Source organism: Rousettus aegyptiacus, unplaced genomic scaffold, assembly GCF_014176215.1.
Source record: "Rousettus aegyptiacus isolate mRouAeg1 unplaced genomic scaffold, mRouAeg1.p scaffold_m13_p_6, whole genome shotgun sequence".
NCBI lineage: Eukaryota > Metazoa > Chordata > Mammalia > Chiroptera > Pteropodidae > Rousettus > Rousettus aegyptiacus.
In genome coordinates, this window is record NW_023416309.1 from 8,315,131 (window position 1) to 8,336,487 (window position 21,357).

Here is a 21,357-nt window from a genome sequence, read left to right on the forward strand (position 1 = left end):
AAAGAAAGAAGACTCCAAAGAAGGAAGATGTATGTTTGGCTCCCCTATCCCATAAGATGCTTTCTTAAGTAGCTGCAAAATTAAGAAGCACAAATGAGATTTCACAACAAGTAGAATTTTTTCACACTGGCAGCTGGAGCCCTCATACCTGAGTTGCTGGGAACAAATTCCTGTGCCCTCATAAGCAAGGTCCACTCCAGCACAAAGCCCTCAGCAGCTGTTGCCCAGAATTCTACAACCCTCATCTGACCAAGACCAGTCCTTTTCTGACTGTCTTCCTGCATGAGTGGGCAGGAAGGCACTGATCCTCAACACACCAAATCCTGTGATACCTAAGGGGGAACCTGCCCTACAAGCTCATCTATATCTGTCTTCCCACAGAGAGAACTTCAGGACTGGCCCACCCCACCCCTATACCTGGGTATACACCACTCCCTCCTCCTTGCTCTCTCAGGAATGTATACCCCACCACTACCACCAATTTGTTTGTTGACATGTCCCTCAAAACGTATCTGTGTTTATACCATTACTTTATTTCACAGGAAGCAACGAGGACAACAGCAGACAATGACTGTGACAGGCAGGATGGCCACCCAGAGCTGGTTTCTATCACTTTGACTGCTTCCTTGCAGAAGTGGAAGCCAGTGAAACCTTCAGGGAAGAGGGAAGGCTCCCACCCACAGCCAAGAGGTTTTCTTCACATGCCCTTCTTTCTCATAACAGCAGGTAACCTGGTTCCTAAAAAGCTGGCTGTTGAGACAGAAGCAGGAGACACCACACGGGGCCACCTGTGCAGGTCTGGCCAAGGAGAAAGCAGGGGCAGAGAGGGAACCAGGAGGAGCCTGAGGCATGCAGGCGGAGGAAATCAGTTGGCTGGGGCAGGGATCGGAAGTCCTCAGACAAGGGAAGGAAGGGGAGGGGGGGACCCGGGCAGAAGGCCCCTGTAGTGCACAGTCTAGGCAGGGGAAAGAGATCCCCCACAGCACCTCCCTGGGCCCAACTCAAATAAGACAATGAGTCCCTAGGTGTGGGAGAGTGAGAGATCCATAAAGTTGTCAGACTGGTTCACCCAGAATATGGAGAGCAGGAAATACTAGGTACAGAGACCAAGGAAAGAGGATTAAGCAGGGAGGGTTTTCCAGAGTCAAGTGGCTATGGTCTGGCACCCAACAGATCTGGCAAAGGGAGCCAGCACTGGTGGGCCACAGGGAACTAAGACTCCAGGTCCACACTAATTTCTGGGTGCAGAGAGGCAGTCCAACCAACAGAGTGAGGGAGCCGAAGAACAAGGAGCCAGAAGATGCTGAAAAGAAAAAAGATTAAGGTTTCCAGAAACAAGAGAGTGATGCACACAAGGAGGGACACCACTCAAGTGTGAGGAGTGATGAGCTTGGGCCAGTGCAAGCACCATGGGCAAGACTGAGACAAGCTGAAGCTGGCCTCCAAATACCGACAGTCATTCCTTGACCAAACTTTATTCGGGCTCCCCTGAGCCCCTCTGCTCAGCTAGGCTTCACTTGGGCTTCCATCTCTGTCCTTGTGGAGTCCAGTTCTTAGCAAGAATACTGCTAAGTCTGTTTGGCCAGGATCCCCCACACTCCACTCTGATCACCCTCCTTATCTGACCAAATTCCTCATCCTCCTAAAGCAATATCCACCAGATAATATAATATCTGGTCACTCTAGCCTGCCTATTAAGTTAAATAGGCAAGAATCCTGTTGGGTCAGTTAGCAAAAAATTACACTCTCTGAAATTTCAATCCAACAAGCCATTCCCTGCCATGCTCCTTAGCTATAAATTTCCACTTTTCCTTGTTGTATTTGGGGTTGAGCACCATCTCTCTCCTCGACTGCAGAACCCCACTGTAGTAGTCCTTGTCACTACCACAAAAGTCCTGAACAAAGTCTGCCTTACCGGTTTAACAAGTGTCAGAATAACAATTTTTCTTTAATAATACAGAGTATAATCCAAGTCTTCCTGGACCCCTCACCCAGAGTGTGAGAACTACTTGGTCTGGGGTGGGGCCGGGCTGGGGCCGGGCTGGGGCTGGGCTGGGGCTAGCCTCCCCCACCAAGCCCCAGGGACAGACCCTGTCTGCCTGGCTAAGCGGTGAAGGGCTGAAACCTGATGGCCAGTCCACAGACTAGCCAGACATTAGGGAGGTGAACTGGAGAAGAAACAGGGTCTCCTCACAGCAATGTTCATTCATTTAGTGGTCAACAAGAGAGCATCTCCTTGGAGTAGCTGGGAGACAGAAGGAGGAGGGTCCTGGGCATAGCTCAGTGGGTGCTCCAGGTTGGGGATCAAAACACTTCTGCTGATTAAAGTCATACCATGGCCTAAACTGCAGCAGTGGGTGTGTGGGGCCCAGCTGTCCCTCCCTAAAAGGCCCAAATCTAAAGCTAAGTGGCCTCATTCCTTATTTCCACTTGCCACTTTCCAATAAGCCCAGGTTTTGTGAAGTGCCTTGTCTCCTGGGATATGCTGCTGCCCTCAGTTGTCCTAGGCTTACCACTCAGACCCCAGGCAATAGATAAAAGAGATTCAGGATACACTCTTTAATTCCAGTAGAGGAATTCTGTGAGGACCCCTTTCTTGAGTGGAGGACTAGGAATTCCCAAAATCATTTTAAATATTCTCTGGGTCCTGCAAAGTAGATTAGCACAGGGCTGGTACACATGGTCAGGGCTTACCCAGAAATGAGGTTCACCTTTCCTCAAGCCCGGCCCTGCCTCACCCTTTGTCCTGGCCCACCCCTCTCCAAGCCTTACCCAAGCAAGAAAGGCCAACCTCAGCTCTCCCAAATTCTAGGGACACACAGAGTCTGAGGAAGCAGCACCAGGAGCTCACCTCTTATCCAGCATCCCTGAGGCCACTTTAGAGTCAGTTGTCATGGTTCTCAGCCACACAGCACAGGCTGAGAGAGCCCAAGAAGGGAGGAGAGGAGCAGGTCCTTTCCAGCTATCTAGATGATGGACACCAAAGCTCTTCCTTGGCTGCTCAGAGAGGGAGGCAGAAAAGGGAAGAGTTTTAACTCCAGCCCACCCAGGCTCACTTAAGTTCAGATTACTGGGCCTACTGCTTCTAAGAGAAAAACCACAGCACCACCCAGCCTTACCTAGGCCCAACCCCACCAAGCCCAAGAGTAGAGGAAGTGGGGTTCCCAGAATCAGATGCTAGTGAGCACTTTTCTGAGAGCTGTCAGCCTAACAGTAGCAGTCGCTAACTAGAGTGTCAGGTCTAACTCAGGGGCCTCTGATTCTGCTTCTCAAACCTGAAGTGTGTACTTCTGCTTCACAGTAACCCCAATGAGAGTCAGGAAGGGCAGAGTCTTCTCACTGAGAAAACTAAGTCTAGGAGGAAAAATCAAAATCAAAGACTTGTCTAGGTTACTCAGCTAGAAAGCAGACACAATTCGAAAGCTGGCTTCATCGCTGTCTCCTCCATGAGCTGGACAGTGTTAATCTTCACATGTAATTGGCTAAGGCACTGAACGATTCTAACCAGCCAGCCCCTGTTCTGTTCCAATATAGCAACCTGCCCTATCTGAACCAAAAAAAAAAAAAAAAAAATGCTGTAAAAGGAGAAAATGGGTGTGGAGACATTATGAATACCCAACATGGATTCAGTCAGAGAAGATACCAGTATAATAGAAGCTAAGACAAATCAGCAATGCTGGTACTAATCTGGACCAAAGGTTCTTAAAGCACTGGCTACACAGTCCCCTGGGGACTCTGATGACCAGCCAAGAGTGGAACCACTGTTGTAGACCACCATCATCTCTCCCTCTATTCGAGATAGCAAAACAGAAGCCCCCCAAAGAGGGGATGAACTATGACTAAGGATAGTGAGTTAACCACAATGCAGAAGAACCTTAGGTCTCGCCACCTCCACCAGTGTTTCCTGGCCCTGCTGGATATCCCCAGAAACCAAGCAGGTGACAAAGCACAAAAGCAAGGTCCTTAGTGTGGCCAGTTCTTTAACATCCTGCAAGGGTGGTAAAAGTAGAAAATGCAATTAACAAAGGGGTTCCACACCCTTCTACAGGCCTGGCCCCATGCTCAAGCCTGTTCTCCATGTGATTCTATCCTTTAGGAACCTCACCACCTCTCCTTCCCACAACCCTATGCCCAGAGTCCCAGAAATGGAAGGGGAAGGGCAAGGCCTTTATGGGTGCCTCTACCTCCTCCTGCTCCTAGGAAAAGTGGCTGTCCCATCTGGCCACATACAGGTAGCCCACAGGGAAGTCTAATGTACCAAGGCAGTGAGGAGAGCAGGAGCCTGCTTCCCTTCCCATGGGTATTAATAGCACTCTTTAAAGGCCACCAGGAAACAGGGATCATCATCCCAGTTCACAGCCACAAGCACCAGGCTAGGAGCTGAACATGTGTTTGATAAGAATCCCTGACCTGGGACTCACCATTAGTCCTTGGGCCCACAAATGAATTAACGAATAAATGAATGAATAAAAGAAGGCCCAAGAAACTCAAATAAATTGCCCAGGGTCAGAGAAGTAAGCTGCCTCTGCACACCGCCTCTTATTACCCTACCATGCATTCTTGTTCACCATACCTCTGCCTTTCAAATGTAGCACTTCAGTGTGTCTTTAACTTAAATAACATTTCTTTGGTTAATTTGTGACCAATGCTCGTGGTGACACAGAAATGCATGACACCTGAAACCTTGGGAAGAAGTCACAGAAGAAGGCAGGGTAGCAGGCAGGTGGCAGGCATTCATGCTGTTCACCAAATATTTCCAATCCTCTTCCCCACCCGACCTTGTAGGTAAGTGTGGCCATGTGACTGTTTTAGCCATTGGAATGCCCCTTCTGGGCAGAAGCTTTAAGAGCCAGGATGAGATTCATCACGCTCTCTGTCCCTCTGTCCAAGTGACTAGGAATGTTCCAATTAATCCACATGGGTCTCAGACTGAGGACAACATAAAGCAGATATGCAAAAGGTGTGGCATGAGCAAGAAATAATCCTTTGTTTCTTTAAGCCTCTGATATTTGGGGATTGCGGGGCTGGACCACTGCAGTTCAGGGCTCTGCCCCATGTCCCCAGCTGCAGGCAATGACTCACTCCCCAATCTTCTGTACACAGCAATACATGTCTACCCTTTCTCTGGCCTTAGGGAGACAAAAGCTTTATCACCAATCAGGAGGGGTTCAGGGGCACCTGTTATGTGCCCAGACAGATACGATCCTTTCAGAAGCAGGGGATATAAGGGCACCTGCACTGAAGGACTTACTAGTTCCACTGTGGGCCAGGCTTATTCAGTACATTAATCAACTTTAATCACTTCTCAGAGAAAGGCATTATCTAGATTAGTAATGAGGAAACCTGGCTCAAATTGAGATATGCTTTAAGCAAGTTAATGTAACCTCTCTAAGCCACAGTTGCCTCATCTGTAAAATGGGATGTTCACATTATCTACCATACTCTGTTGTTTCAAGGATTAAATGAGCAAATATAAATAAAGTTTCTGGGATAGTGCTTGGTGTAAGTCTCAACAAACAGTAAGTCTCAAAAACCATCATTATATGTGAAACCTTCTGCAAATTGCTGTAAGCTTGTCCATAACCTCCAGGAGATTTTAAATTTAGCAAAGTTTTCCTAAGACTGACACAAAGGTACTTTGTAGGCACTGCCAAACTGAATTCTTTCTTTTCTAGTTGAAGTTAAACAAACAAGCCAGTCAAATCTCTGAGTACCTAGTGGCCTAGAGTGAGGCCTCAAGAAATGTTTCTAGAACCTAGGGCTTCCAGAACTCCCTGCTCCCCAGCCTCCAGGGGAACTTCTGTACTATGATGACCTGCAGGGCAGCCCCCCACCACACACACACACACACTGAACGTGAGCTTTGTCCTCCCACCCCCAACCACAGGAAGTGAGGCACCCTCACCAGTTCTTAAAGATTAACACTTGTTCAGTTGGTAAAGGAGAAACTTCCTTGGGCAGCCAACCCTTCTGTGGCCCCCTATTCTCCATGCCCTTTCTTCCAAGAGGCTGCCACAAACCTTCAGAAGCACCAGTGGGTTTGAACTCCTGTTTACCTAAATGCTGCTGTGAAGCTGAGCTCAAGCTCAGATCAATAAACACTATGAGCATCTACTACATATCCAGCCTGGGCTCTAAGACCACAGAGTTTACAGACAGCTAAGGAGTTGTGAGCCTGGAATAGTGCATGCTGTTGCACTTGATACCCCGGCACCCCAGACTCTCAATCATGCTTTGTTAAATGAATTGAAGATCACATATGGTGGCCAAGCAGTGGAATTCAGAGATGCAGGGACGGAGAAATTAATTTCTCCAACTGAAGGTGGGGTGCAACAAAGGATGAGGCAATGAGAGGGAAAATCCCTCTGGTAGCCTGGGCTTCCAAGGCCGGTCTCCCAGACATTATGGATCCTACGGATTGGAGAAAACTTGGAGATAGCTGAGAGAGGAGCTAGAAGGGGATATGAAGCCATGATGTTAGGAGTATGGGCTTCATTCTGAGGGTCCAGGGCCCAGGAGGATCCCTGAAAAAAGGATTGCTTACCTGGTCCTTCCAAGGAGCTGGATGACTATAGAGGGGATGTAGGGGTGCTGGGGCTGCTCTGATGTCCTAGGCCCCAAGTTTTCCTTCACAAGTAGGAAAGGGTGGCCCAAGACAAGCACTAGTAAGGCACTAAGTTCCCCTACTTCGAGGTCAAGGGGTAGGGGGAAGACTACTATTAAGGACTTGGCAGGCAGCTCCACCCACACCTATCAGCCCAAGGGTAAGCCCCATCTGGGAAGGAAGGAAGACCCCAGAGAACTGAGCACAGGAGAATGCGGGCACCTGTAGAGGCTCCGATGCAATGCCCTGCATTCATGGCCCCGGATGACTTGATGCCAGCAGACACCAGCGCCCGGGGACAGGCGACAGTTAACAGCCAGTCCAGTACCAGGGCTCACAACTCCCCCCAAACCCGCTCTCGCCCCCAGCATGGACCGCTTCTACATAGAGATCAACTTCACTTCCCCCAGATACGTGTCCCAAAGGTCCCATAGCCGAAGTCCCTAAACACACACACACACACACACACACACACACACACACACACACATTCCTATCCACCAGCACCACCACCCCTCCGCAGCAGGAGCAGCAGCCCCGGAGAAGTCAACTCCGTAGCCACAGACCCAACTCGACCGAAGATCCAGTTAGGTCAAGAGTTGGACTATGCTCCCGAGCACAATCCCCAACAATCACCACAGAGAAGCTGGGTCACTGCCTACTCAAACTTGGGCTGCCCAAACACTTGCAAGGCAAAGTGGGACTCACGGCAGGGGTGCGGGCCTTGGAGCACACCCACGACAGAGCGGGTGAGGGGAGGGGAGGGAACTGCCCTCCCAGGTCCGCGCCACCCTCCACCTCTGGCCCGAGCTCAGTGCGGCCAAGGGTCCACGACGGAGCCAAAAGGTGCACCCATCCCAGGGCTCGCAGCTGGGGACACGCAGCAGAGCCCCGAACCGCGGCGGTCCAGCCCCGCCCTCCACTAGAACTCTCACCCCCGCCGGGCCCGGGCGCGCACCCGTCTGGGGACGCGGAACAGGCGAGGGCTACAGAGTCCCAAGTGCCAGCCGGGTGGTCTGCTGCCGCTCCCGCTCCGAGTTAGGCTCAGCCGGGTCCCGGCCGAGGCCTCCAGCCCCTCGCGGGTGATCTGGGCGAACAAAGCCAACGCTGCCCGCAGGGTCGCCCAGGGGCAGGGACGAGGGATCCTGAGCAGACGAGCATAGACCTGGGGAGCAGTCCTTGTCCCCAGAGGGCGCTCTGGGGGGAGGGGGTTGTCGGCCTCAGACAATGAGAGGGGCAGGGCCCAACGCTCCAGTAGGGGCTGGGCGCTCTACTCACCCGGGCGCGGCGAAGGCGGCGGCGGCGGCGGCGCGGCCCTGCTCAGCCGAGGAAGTTAGAGCAAGTTCAGCAACGCAGGGCAGGAGGGGGCGACTCCGGCCGTCCGAGTGGTGGGGGCGGGGAGCGGAGGGGCGGGGCCGGGGGCGCGGCACCGGGCGGTGGCCGAGAAAGGGGCGCCACTTCCCTGCACCGCCCAGTGCGACCCGCGCGCCAGGGCCCGCCCTAGCCCCGCCCCCCGCCGGCTTGTCCCTCCCCCAGCCCACGCGGCGGCAAAGGCGGCGGAGCCTGTCCCCGGCCCGCCCCTCTGTCCTGCTTGGGGCGGTGCTGGAGGCGGGGGCGGCCCCGGTCCTCCCCTTCCGTGGGTCTGCAGCACAGGCCTTAGCCTGGCCGGGGGGCTGAGCCCTAGTGGCTACCGCGAGCGTGTGCTCGGCCGAGACGTGCTGCACCAGCGCAGCGCAGGCCTCCCCTCCGTCCCAGCCGGACCCGAGCCTTGGGAGAAGCATGATTTGTGGAAGCCAAGGAGAGGCCACACCTCAAGAATACGGGGGTGACCGGTTAGAGGTGGGCTGATTGAAAAAAAGTGGCGTCCTGCCGGGGCCTGGGAGGCTAGGGGTGGGGATAAGCTTCAAGAGAAAGGTAGTAAATTAACGTTTTTAAACAAATTTCTTAGCAAACTGGGCAGTAAAGACTTGCCCCTGTGGGCCTTGGTGCTAAAAATATCTAGTTTCTTTGAATCTCCTGCTGAGATTTGTTCCTCACCTTCATCCTGAGGTGGTGGCTGGAAGGATTCTTGAGGCCGAAGGAGGAGATTCCAGGAACAGTGGGGTGGAGGGGTACTCACACTGCTGGCTTGCTTCTAGTTTAAAAGACAGATCTCTGTGGTTTCAGCCCACCTGTCTGTAAAATGAGACACAGGAACACTACTGATTCTTAAATCATTCAGGGGGAAGTGGATTGCTCTGTTGGGCAATAAGAAATACAGATTTATTAAAACTGGACCAAGAGACTGGTTGCACCACCATATTCTAGTACAAGCAACCAGCATGTTAAGTCCATTGTAAGGAGAAGATCTGAAAAGGAGACTGCTCAGTCCATTCCCAGTTTTGTTTTTTTGTTTGTTTGTTTTTCGAGGGGGCTGCAGCCCATCTGTGACACCCTAGGCAGCTCAAGGACTGCTTTGGGGAATCTGTCCATTCACTCACTTCAGCAGATAGTGTTAGATTGAGTGCCTGATCTGTGTCAAGTCTGTTTTGATGCTGGAGATACAGCAATGAACAAGAAAGCTGAGGCCTCTTGCTCCATAAAACTTATTGTTAGTTGAGACAAATAGTTGCAAATTAAAGAAAATGCTGCGACAAAATGAGGGTCTAGGAGAGAGAATAAGAGCTACTTTAGATAGAGCCATCAGGAAAAGTGTCTTTGAGGAAGTGATATTGAAATTGAAGTCAAAAGAATGAGTAGATAGCCTTGGAAAAAAGCTGGACAGAGACATTTCAGGTCATGAGTAGTATATGCTGAGGCCCTGATAAGGTAAGCTTTAGATGTGTCAAGGAACTGAAAAAAAAAAAAAATCAGTGCGCTTAGAGTAATGCACGCACACACACCCTGCCAGAGAAGAACCAGGATGAAGTAGGGAGGTAGGCAGAGGCCAGGATATACAAGACTGTCTCAGTGAATGGAGACTTTTTAATAAACCACTGAAGGGTTTTATGCAGAAGATAAACATGTTCTGATTTACTGTTGTATAAAGAATAAACTGGGTGGGTGGCCGGCAAAAATAAAAGCAAAGAGGTGATTAAACTGTTGTGGCAGTCCAGGGCAAAGATGATGGTTTGGCCTAAAGTGGTGTCCACACTATGATGATTAGTTGAGAGATGCTATTTTGGACATGGACTTGACAGGACAGTTGATAGGATGAATGGGGTTGGGTGAGGTGGGGGCCGGGGGTAGGGTTGGGAAAACCACAGATAACTAAAGTTTCTGACAGGAGTAAATGAATGGACAGTGCCTCATTTATTGAATGGGATAGTCTGGAGGAAAGAGACTACATCTCAGGGAGGAACATTAAGAATTCTGCCTTAGCTCTGTTGAGTTTGAAATGAATGTCAGAGATCCAATTCAATTGTCTAGTCACTGGGAGCTCAGAAGAGAGGCCAGGCCTGGAGGTGGGGCTTTTGGAGGCATCATTTATACATAGTAAAAGGCCATGGGATCTGAGCAGATCAGGTATGGTGAGGAGGTGGATGCAGGAGAGGGTTTAAGAGGGACTGAAAGCAGTCAGACAGAGGAGCCAGAGCAGGAAAGAAACCTGAGAAAGAGAGGCTGGGGGGGGGCAAGAGGAGACCCACGAGAGTGCTGTATCCCAGAGACTGAGAAAGGAAAGTGTTTCCAGTAAGGAGTGGTCAGCTGTGTTTGATGCTACTTAGAGATCAGGTAAGATGAGGACAGGGAAGGATTCCTTGACTCTGGCAACATGAAAGTCATTGGTGAACATGATTAGGGCAGTGTCCCTGGAGTAGAGGTGAGAGAGCCAGGCCATGTTTGGAGAACTTGTCTAAGAGGAACTGGGAGGGGTCTAGAATGAGATGTGGAATCAGGAGGCTTCGGCAGAGATTGCTAGATATCCCTAATAACTATTCTCTCCCTTTTTCTTCAGCATAGAATTTCAAATTCTAGCTAGCTACATGGCTTCCCAAAATAAAAGCAAGTTTCTCAGACTCTTTTGCAGCTAGGTATGGTCATATGACTCATTTCTAGCCAACAGAGAAGCTAGCTTTAAAGGACAGTGGTATGCTTTCCTCAACCATTGCTCTTCCCTGCTCACTGGAATATGTAAATAGGTAGCTGGAGCTCAAGTGGCCATATTAGACTTTGAAGTAGAAACCATGTGGTGAGCATGTTAGTAGAATTAGTTAAACTAAGTCTGGATTCCTGTTGTGCAGGGAGCCACCATACCTGCACTGGGGTGGTACCTAACTCTTAACTTTGCATACGAGAGAAAGAAAGAAATTTCTGTCTTCTTTAATCCTCTGATTTCTGATGCTTGTAGCCATATCTAATTTTAATTTTTGTTAGAATGCAGAGGATTTTGTTAAATATGGAAGTTACTAGAGCAGGTTTGCAGGGTGATAGGAATGATCCAGGAGAGAAGGCAAGAGTATTCTGAAGAAAAAGTGAAAGGAGAAGCGATATAGGCACAAATGGAGAGGACACCTGTGATAAAGAGGTACATCTTCCATTATTAAGGAAGGAGATATAGAGGCAGAGAGGATGTTTCCAGTGAAGGTTAGGATTAGAAAGATGATTATTCATACCTGATGATTTCTGCTTACTCCTGGATGTGAAGGAGGTCATGAGCTTAGAAAAAGGAGAAGGGAGAAGGGGAAGCCAATTTTGTGAACCATGGATTAGGTGAAGTTGGAGGTCCTGCCAGTCTGAGCTCCTTTTGAGAGACAGCTCCATTCTGGACCAGTTGGCCACACTGCTGCTGGCATGAAGAGGGTGTGGGAAATGCCCAGAAAGCCAGCATGGCTTCCACCCCACCCCCAATCAGGCCTTACTTCACAGTCACTATGGCACTTGCTGCAATATTAGATCCACTACACTTTACCTGACCCATTTTTACAGCACAAAGGGGTGGGGAGGGTACTTCAGAGAGCGTCAGGGATACTCAAAGCATATCAGGACCATTTTATTTTCCTTTATTAAAAAATAAAAAGTGAGATATGGACAGCCCCAACTCAAAAGGGCTGTACTGTAACCAGTGACTTAGTTTCCAGGCTGGACTCTAGAACCATAATTGCTAAGAATATAGCTGAATTATATATAGTGCAGACTGCAAGCCCATGGTGTGGATTATGGGAACAAAATACAGTACAGGAAGTAGGGAAAGAAAGAAGCTGAGAATTTCTTTTTTCTGGGTCTGGAGTTGTCTGTAATAAAATTTTAAATGGAAGAGCTTGACCTTTATCTTCTGGCTTCCTCCTTATCCCTTTGTCCTGGTCTGGTCCTAGTCTATCCCAGTCTGGTCCCAGTCTAGTCCCAGTCAAGCCTTGGTCCCAGGGCCACTTTTACTCATCCTGGGTTCCACTTTGCAGCACCTCTGTGTGTATACAGGCCACAGGTGGGGTTTGGGGGAAGCAGCTTGAAAAGAAGAGGGGCATGGTATTTATCTTCTTGATCTTGAGCAAAACACTTTACATCTCTGAGCCTAGTTGTCTTACCTATAAAGTCAAGACAATAGTAAAACCCACCTTATAGTAAGATTCTTACAAGCTTATAGTAAGAATCAAATGAAATAACATTTATACAACATCTCGTAAGCTGCAAGGAACTCTGTTATCTGGGAATGATGCCTTATTGAGATGCCTTAATGAGGAAGGAAACTTGCAACAGTTCAAGAAGTAGATGATGAGGAAATGGAAAGAGGTGAACAGGTTCAAAAAACATTTAGAAGGTAGAAATGAGGAGTGACTAATTGGATAGGAAGTTGAGAAATAAAGAGACATAGTCTGGCTGCATAGACAGTGATGCTCTTCACTGAGAAAGAATCCAAGTGACCGTGTGTGTGTGTATGTGTGTGTGTATTTGGTGAGGAGTGACAACCTGGACCTCCTCCATTTGAAGTGTCCCTGAACAGAGGAGGTAGGTCTAGTTTGCTGTTTGGAGTTCAAGAGAGACATCTAAGCAGAAGCTATAAGTTTGAGATTTGTGTTCAGCTTCTGTAGCAGCAACCCAACTACATTGCTTTAACCAAACAGGTTTTATTGCTGTTTTCTATTGTAGTTGAAAACTTCTGATGTAGGAAAAGTCTAAAGGTAAGCAGAGCAAGGTTGGTCAACAGCTCCACAATGTCATTCAGGCCCCCAGTCCATTATGCAGGTCTGCTTTGGCTCTCCTTACTGAGAAGCTTTCATCCTTAGAGTCAGCTTGTGGTAATTCAATGGCTGTTTCAGCTCCAGTTTCTCACCTGCATTACAGATAGGCAGACAAAAGACTAAAAAGGAAGGAGCTGCACCTGTATTAGAAAGCAAAACTTGCTCAGAAATTCCCACAGACTGCTGCTCAAGCCTCATTAATCAAATCTGGTCACATGGCAAGCCTGAGCTCCAAGGGAGGCTGGGAAATGCATTTTTTATATATAAAAAAGTAGGTTCCTGAGCCTGTTTGAAAGAAAGGAGAAAATGGATACCGATAAAGCAGTGCATGGATGGCAAAACCATGGGAGTAGGTGAAATTAACCTGGAACTGGGAGATGTGAAGGGAAAAGGTCTGAGGCAGAATCCTGATGAACACAAACAGGAAGAGCAAGAGAAGGACCAAGGAGACTGAGAAAGAGTAGCTAGTGAGGTAGGAGCAGAGCCAGAGGGTGGTGTGTATGGAAGGGAAACAAATGTCTCAAGAAGGAAGGAGTGGTCGCCGGTTTCCAGTGCTGTAGGAGGGCCTGCAGGACAAGGCTGAAGAGTGACTATTGGGGTTGGCAGCTTCCAAGAGCTATTTCAGCGGAATTGTTTAGTCAAAGCCTGTTAACCATGGGCTGGAGAATAAATAAAAATGAGACAGAGGTTCTTGGCTGAAAGATGAGGGTAAGAGGCTGAGGGAGAGATTTTTTTGAATATGTTTAAATGATGAAGGGAAGTAGCCATAGAAGAGGAGAGATTGAAGAGTCTGGAGGAAAAGAGAGATGATGCTTGCTGGAAAAGGTGGGAAGGATCGGGGTTCAGAATAAGAGGGCGGCCAAAGCCTGGAGGACAGATGGTCCTCCAGGGAGATAGGAGAAAGGAGGAAAAGCTAGGTGAGAATGCAGATGTTTTTGTGTTTGGTGAGGGTTCCTGAGTGAAGTCTTCCACTTTTTTTTCTTCTAGAAGCAAGGTACTCACCTGCTGAATGTAGAGTGGGATTTTGGTGACATCCAAAGATTTCAAAGAAACTTAAAAAAAAATGAGAGAAGCTTCTTAATAGGGGCAAACAGGAGGATTTGAGGAAGGATTGAGAGCCCAGCTGAAGTGGGTAACCCTTTATCAGTAGTCAGCAGTGAGGTAAAGTACAGGTGCAGAGAATGCAGGCAGTAAGATTGATCAGTTTGGGCTTTTACCAGGAAGGCATGATAGAAAAACAGTGGTCCAAAGGATTCAAAACTATTGGAAAGAAAGCGCTTGAGGTGTTGTATCTTGAGTCTTGGCTGGTGGGGGAGAGAAGTGACAGCTGGAGGGGCTAGTAGATGGAGAGAAAGGAGAAGATGGGGGTGGGCTAGAGGGCCCTCAATGATAGCAGAAGACAGGTATGGTTATACGAAGCTATGGTCAGACAGAGGGATGTATCCATGGGAGCAGGTAATTAAGGTGGAATGATGGGATCAATGGCCGTGGGATGGGGAAGTCATGACCAAAAAGCCAGTGTGAGAATGGGTCACCCCATGAATGTATGGAGTGCAAGCAATGACAATGAGCCAGGTAGTAATGTCCTAGGAAGATCTTTCATTTCAAGTTCAGTTTTGAATTAATGTTGCCTTTCTTGAAAAAACGGTCAGAGAGCCCTGGGGAAAGGTGACAGAAAAGAAATTGGTTTATTGGTCTATCAACCAATGCCTGCCCTATTTGTTCCAGAGCAATCTATTTTTAAAGAATCTGCAAACTTCTAAAGGCCTATTGCTCCTATTTACATCTGCACATGAGATCTCTGTCATCAGACCATATCTCCTACAAGACTGTAAAGATCTGTAATAGGAGCACAAGATATGTGTGTGAGCACAGGACACAGTGGAGCACACTTTAATGCTGGAGGCTTAGAATGTGTCAAAAGATGGTGGTGACAAGAAGTCCCGGCATCTCTCTCATCTCAGTTATCCCATCCATAAACTAAGGGTGGGATTGAGTAGAGAGTTAGTCAGTAAGTGACCTCACAGGACCCTTCCAGCCCTGTCTGTGAGTTAACCATACTGTAATTGCTCCAAATTGGAGAAGTTGGTTTTGCCAAAGAAGGAAGACCCAGATGTGGCCAGAAAGGACATCAGCAGGAAGGAGCAGCTTGTAAAGGTTAAGAGGAAGGATCTGTGAGTCGGACTGCTGAGCTCAACCTCAGCTCTGCCTCTGAAAGCTATGTCTACTCAGGAAGCTATAAGATGTGCACATATGTGAAAGTTACTTGACAGTGTAAAAACTATTTCTTCTGGAATAATCTCATGTAAACTGACCTTCACAAAGCTCTGAATTTATAAAATAAATGTGGAAAGGAGGCTCAGAGGGAGTCACTCAGCTTATGAGTGGTAGAAGTAAAATTATTAGCTTTACATCCAGACCTGAGTTCCCTGTTTGTCTCAATCTCCCACATAAGACTGTGTCCTGGAGAGTTACGAATACAGAGCTGTGGGGGTCTGCTAAGTCCCTAGGACATCTATACTCGGGCCCTCCCAGGAGGGACCCTGATAGGACCCCCACCCCCCAGGAAGGCAGGGAGAGAGGCACCTGAAGCAGAGCAAGCATAGGTATGCTGCAAGCATCACAGATGCCTCTTGCTGTCCCTCTCACAGCTCTGGGGGCTTTTAGCTGGTCCCATGGAAGAACCTGGCTGTCTCTGGGGAAGCTGTGCTGGGCTGCTGCCGCTACATATACACACTGCCACCTAGGGGCAGTCGGCTGAACTCTGAGTTTATCAAGACAGAAAGAGAGGGGGGAGAGGGGAGAGGGGAGAGGGGGAGGGAGAGGAGAGAGGGGGAGGGAAAGGAGAGAGAGAGAGAGAGAGAGAGAGAGAGAGAGAGAGAGAGAGAGAGAGAGAGAGAGAGAGAGAGAGAGAGATTGATTGATTGATTGAGATTGAGAGATTGAGGAGGAGAGGAGGGCTTTTCAGCCCTTGTCTGATACTGCAGATCTTCCTTCCTGGAATACTTGTTCTCTTGGCTCTCCTATTCACCATGTATTAAGTATCCTGATCTTTTCATACCCTGACTTCCCTTGAATATCTTGATCTTCCCTCCCTGTAAGTGTTGCTGCTCTTCTCAGATTCTGCACTGTTAGGGTATAAAAAATAATTTTCCTCCTTTTCATCTTTCTAAGTTCTTCTGGCTGGGCTATAATCAAATTAACATGAGACAAATTAACAGGAAAAAATGTTCAAGTTTTATTATAGATGTACATGCAGGGGTATCATAAGAATATGAGAACGAGGATGTGTTGGGCAGTTGAGCTTACATGCCATTCCAGACAAAGGAGAGGGCGGCAAGAATCAGGGATTTCAAAGGGAAAGGAGGCAATTTACAGGTTGATAAGAAAGAGCAAACATGTGGTAAACAAATTCCTTCTGAGCCACCCAGAAACCATGGGACACAGAAGGGAGTCCAAACAAATTTCTAGATTGCTAGATTTCTCTTCCTGTCTACTACATTTAGTTTATAAGTTGATCCCAACACACACACGCACACACACACGCGCGCGCGCACACACACACATATCTCTACAGGCTCTTTGAGGTCTCAGCCATTCTATGTCTTTAGGTATCTTCAAGCACTGGTCATACCTCATGTTTATCACCAGACTCATCTCTCTCCTGAGCTCTAGCCAAAGTCTAGAATGAATACCTGATCCTACCATCCCCCTGCCCCAAACTGTTTGAAGTTCATTTTACTGACTATTCTACAGAGGCTGACCAGGCCTGTAGCTGTAACCACACCTCTGACCACAGGCTTCCGTCATATTCGGTAACCCAGCTTGTCATCTCTAGTGTAGTGGTGACCACACAGACTGCCCTTCATGACCACGTGTTGGAATTTGATAGCTCAGGCTGGAATTACCTTGCCCAAGGCTCAACAGAGCCCCTTTTCTCATTTCTGTACAATTGATGACTGATGCTAGCTCCAGGCTCTTGGTGGGGTCGGGTTGAAGCCTCCCTTGGAATGGCTTTACAGTTCAATTTCTCCCCCTGCCCCACCCTGCTTCCCTCACTTCCTGCACACAAATCTCTGAATCAGCTTCTGTTTCCTGTGACCTTGACCTCTGCATATGCTGTCACTTCAGTTTAGATCATCTTTTGCCTGTTCCCTTTGCCTATGTAAGGAGACACAGGGAAATAGAAAACCAACCAGCCTATTCCCTCAACTAGGCTCTTCAGGAGAACAGGTCTAGAGGTGTCTCCATGTAAATGGCTCCCCAGAGTATCATACATACCCAACGCTGGTGTCTAACTTTATTTCTACTTCTCCAGCTGCTTCTGGCCAACTGGTCCCTAGCTTCCTCTCAGGGTTCCTGCCTGACCTCCTCTGTGAGTTGTGGGCTTTTGCCTCTTGCCTGTCTCTGAGAGGAACATTTAGGTACCCAAGAGTGAGTTACTAATTACTTTGGTCAGCTGTCACCATCCACATCTCTTCTTGGGGAGAACTTTGTGCAGGCCTTGCAGGTGCCTGGCCAGCCCATCAGATCCTGACTTAGAGCCCAAGACCCAGCCCTGGTCCAGTTGCTGTGCTCAGGATAAAGGGTCTATAGAAGCAAGCTCTACAAAGGGGACTTTGATGGGAGGTATAGCATGGATCTCTCTGAGATCCCCAGGAGAGGGCAGTGATGTGTGGCATACGGGCACATAATGTCTGTCCCTCCTGCTGCCAGGGCTGCTGACTACAAATTACAAAGAAACAAATTAGATCTGCATTTTAGCATTCGTAACTGGTTATAGCATGAGTATGCAGATCTGGTTTTGTGATGATTCTGGTCTTATTTATAGATTTTTAAAGGTGTTTGAAACATTTATGAGACTGAATCATTAGCATTAGGAAGAGTATAATTAATTACATTTAATGTTTAAATGTTCGGGAAAATCTACTTTGTTAAAATTATAAACATTCAATTTATTGTAGAAGTAGTATGTGAATATTTAGAGAAATCTTAACTGTTTCAATTTTCCTATATTGCACATGAGATGAGGTATGGAATTGGATGTGTATCTCTATGTGTGCAGAGCCCTTGGACACTAAAGAACTGCTGTGGGGACCCCATGGGGTACTGAGAGCTTGTCAAAATAGCAGGACTTATGCTGTCTGTGCATCAGGGGTGAGAGAGTATCTGTCCCGTGCTCTGCCTATAGCCCACCTGGGGCCAGTGCGAGGGCCTGGCCCTGTGTACCAAGATGAGGGGTTCACTGCCCCAATGTTCTCTTGAGTTATAAAGGCTGGGGAAGAGATGAGAGCCAAGCAAGGGCAGCAGAAGCCTCCGCCTGGCAGAAGCTTCAAAGTCTTTCTGCTTCAAAGAACAAGCAGCACCACCCACCTCAGGAGCTGGCTATGTCTTTAGGCCCAGCTCCCCAGCCCCTCCTGTCCACGGGGGTGCTGGCCTCCTTCTCTGTCTTTGTATGAGCTGTGCTGGGGCAGGAGCCTGGCAGCAGAATTGGCCTTCTCTCCCCCTAAGCAAGCCTAGCATAGTCAGGATGGGCACAGGGAAGGCCTAGTGCCAACTGAGTCCACCGACTCAGGAAAAGCAGTTCTTCCAGATGCTCCTCTGAATTTGCATTCTTCTCCAGGCCTCTGCCCACGCAGGCCCATGAGGCTCCCCCACCCTCATGCCCTCAAAGTAAATAGATTTTTTTTACAGTTTGATGTGGCCTCAGTTTCACACCATATCTATAAATCTTTTTGAGGGCATGAGGGTGAGGACGCAAACAATTCTGGTCAGTGAACCAGCTATGGAGGTTTATAAAGTGCATAAGGTAGTGCTATTTTTATGACTTTGTCAAAAATGTGTAATTGGTTAATACATTCACCTATAACAAATTATAAAGTTCAAAGAGCATAAAAAGGGACCTTTACCTCCTACCTATGCCCCCAGCCACCACCAGTACCCTATTCCTAAAGGCAAATATTATTACCAGTTTTTCATGTATTTTCCCATCAATATGCTACAGTAGACACTGCTGGTTGAATCTTCAAATCCATTCTCTTTTCTTTTTTTTTAGTGGGCACAAAGCCATCTATGAGGATGACTACATTTTTCAGCCACCCTTGCAATTAAGTTCAGCCCTTAGTTCTAGTATATGAATGAAATAGTATATGAATGAAAGTGATGTGTGCTTCTTCCAGGTTATACCTTAAGGGAAAAAAGTAGGTTTAGCATTTGACAAAACTCATGATAAAAACTCTCAACAAATTAGGTATATAACTACTGTTTTTCAACATAATACAGGCCACGTATGACCCCACAGCTAACATCATACTCAGTGGTGTAAAGAGTTTTCCCTAGGTTCAGGAACAAGACCATGGTGCCCACTCTCGCCATTTCTATTCAATATTGTACTGGAAGTCCTATCCAGAGAAATTATAAAATGAAATAAGAGAAATCCAAATCAGAAAGGAAGAAGTAAAATTACCTGTTTGCAGAAAACTCCAAAGACTCTATCAAAAAACCGCGAGAACTAATAAATGAATTCAGTAAAGTTGTAGGATACAAAATCAATATACAGAAACTAGTTGCATTTTTATACACTAGCAATGAATTATCTGAAAGAGAAAGCAATCTCATGAACCATCTAAGCTAACAGACATCTCCATCCACCAACTGTAGAATACACATTCTTCTCAAGTGCACATGAAACATTCTCCAGTATAGATCATATGTTAGGCAATCGAATAAGTCTTTAAAAGTTTTAGAGCATTGAAATCATACCATATGTGCTCTCTGACCACAATGAAATGAAATTAGAAATGATTAACAGAAACAAAATTTGAGGAATTCTCAATTATATGGACATCAAACAGCATATTCTTAAATAATCAAAGATCAAAAAAGAAATCACAAGGGAAATTTTAAAATATTTTGAGATGAATGAAAACAAAAACATAGCATACCAAAACTTATGCAACCAACAATGCTTCAATGGAAATTTATAGCTGTAAACACCTATAATAAAAAAGAAAGATCTCAAACCAATAACCTAAACTTGCATTCTAGAAAAAGAAGAGCAAACTAAACTCAACACAAATAGAAAGTAGGAAATAATAAAGATTTGTGCCAAAATAAAATAAAGAGTAGAAAAAAATATAGAGAGGAAATCAACAAAATCGAAAGTTGACTCTTTGAAAAGATCAACAAAATTGACAAATCTTGAACTAGACTGGAAAGTAATAAATACTCATTATTAAAATTGTGAGTAAAAGTCTATTATTATGAACTTTTGAGAAATAAAAAGGATTCTAACAGAAAAATAAAAAGGAAAGTAATCCCATTTACAATAGCATCAAAAACAATAAAATATTTAGGAATGCATTTGACCAAGCTGGTGTAAAACTATAATGTGTTATCATGTGTTATTGAAAACTATAACACATGATAAAAGAGAATGAAGAAAAAAAATAAATGGAAAGCTATCCTGTGTTCTTGGATTTGGAGAACTAATGTGAAAATGTTCGTACTACCCAAAGTAACCTACAGATTCAATGCCATCCCTATCAAATTTCCAATGGAATTTTTCACAGATATAGAAAAACTATCATAAAATTTGTATGAAACCACGAAAACCTTGAATAGCCAAAGCAATCCTAAGAAATAACAAATCTAGAGGCATCACATTTACATATTTCGAGCTACATTACAAAAGCTATACGGCTCAAAATAGTATAGTACTGGCATAAAAACAGGCACATAGACCAGTGAAAGGATAGAGAGCAAATGACGTGATTGTGTGAGTTTTTTATAGGTAATTCTTTATCATGTTGAGAATGTTCCCCTCTATTTGTTTACTGAGGGTTTTTATTATCAATGGGTTTTGGATTTTATCAGATGCTTTTTCTGTATCTATTGATATTATCATGTGACTTTTCTTCTTTAGCCTGTTGATGTGAAGAATTACATGAATTGATTTTTGTATGTTAAACCAGCCTTACACACCCGGGATAAATTCTTTTGATATATTGTTGGATTTGATTTTCTAATATTTCATTGAGAATTTTTGCATTTTGTATCTATGTTCAGGAGAGATATTGGTCTGTGGTTTTCTTTTCTTATAATGTCTATATCTGGTTTTGGTATAGGGTAATGCTGGCCTTATAAAATGAGTTAGGAAGTATTCAGTCTTATTCTATTGTCTGAATTGGATTGTGGAGAATTGGTGTAATTTCTTCCCTCAATGTTTGATAGAATTCACCAGTAAACCCATTTGGGCCTTGTGCTTTCTGTTTTGGAAGGTTACTAATCATTGCTTCAATTTCTCTAATAGATATAGGCCTATTGAAATTATCTATTTCTTCTTGTGTGAGTTTTGGCAGATCATTTCTTTTGTGGAAATGGTTTATTTCACCTAGGTTACAAATTTATGGGTATGGAGTTGTTCATAATAATCTCTTATTATCTGTTTAATGTCCATGGAATCTAGTAATGTTCCTTCTTTCATTTCTGCTGTTAGTGATTTGTGTCTCATATCTCTCTCTCTCTCTCTCTCTCTCTCTCTCTCTCTCTCTCTCTCTCTCTCTCTCCTTAACCTGGCTACAGGCTTGTCCATTTTAT

General features: G+C 46.3%; 1 protein-coding gene across 4 annotated transcripts in view; it reads right to left on the reverse strand.

The window, feature by feature from the left end:
- TSPAN14 (tetraspanin 14) overlaps nucleotides 1–8,016 on the reverse strand; it is a 53,065-nt gene extending 45,049 nt beyond the window's left edge. Inside the window, exon 1 of one of the 4 annotated variants that reach the window (XM_016121495.2) lies at nucleotides 7,883–8,016. The gene's annotated coding sequence lies outside the window, so the exon portion shown is untranslated. Of the gene's footprint in view, nucleotides 1–2,851; nucleotides 7,240–7,539; nucleotides 7,853–7,882 lie in introns of those variants that run through there. The other 3 variants (XM_016121505.2, XM_036223897.1, XM_016121485.2) reach the window with 3 other exon arrangements.
- Between the last annotated feature and the right edge of the window lie 13,341 nt (nucleotides 8,017–21,357).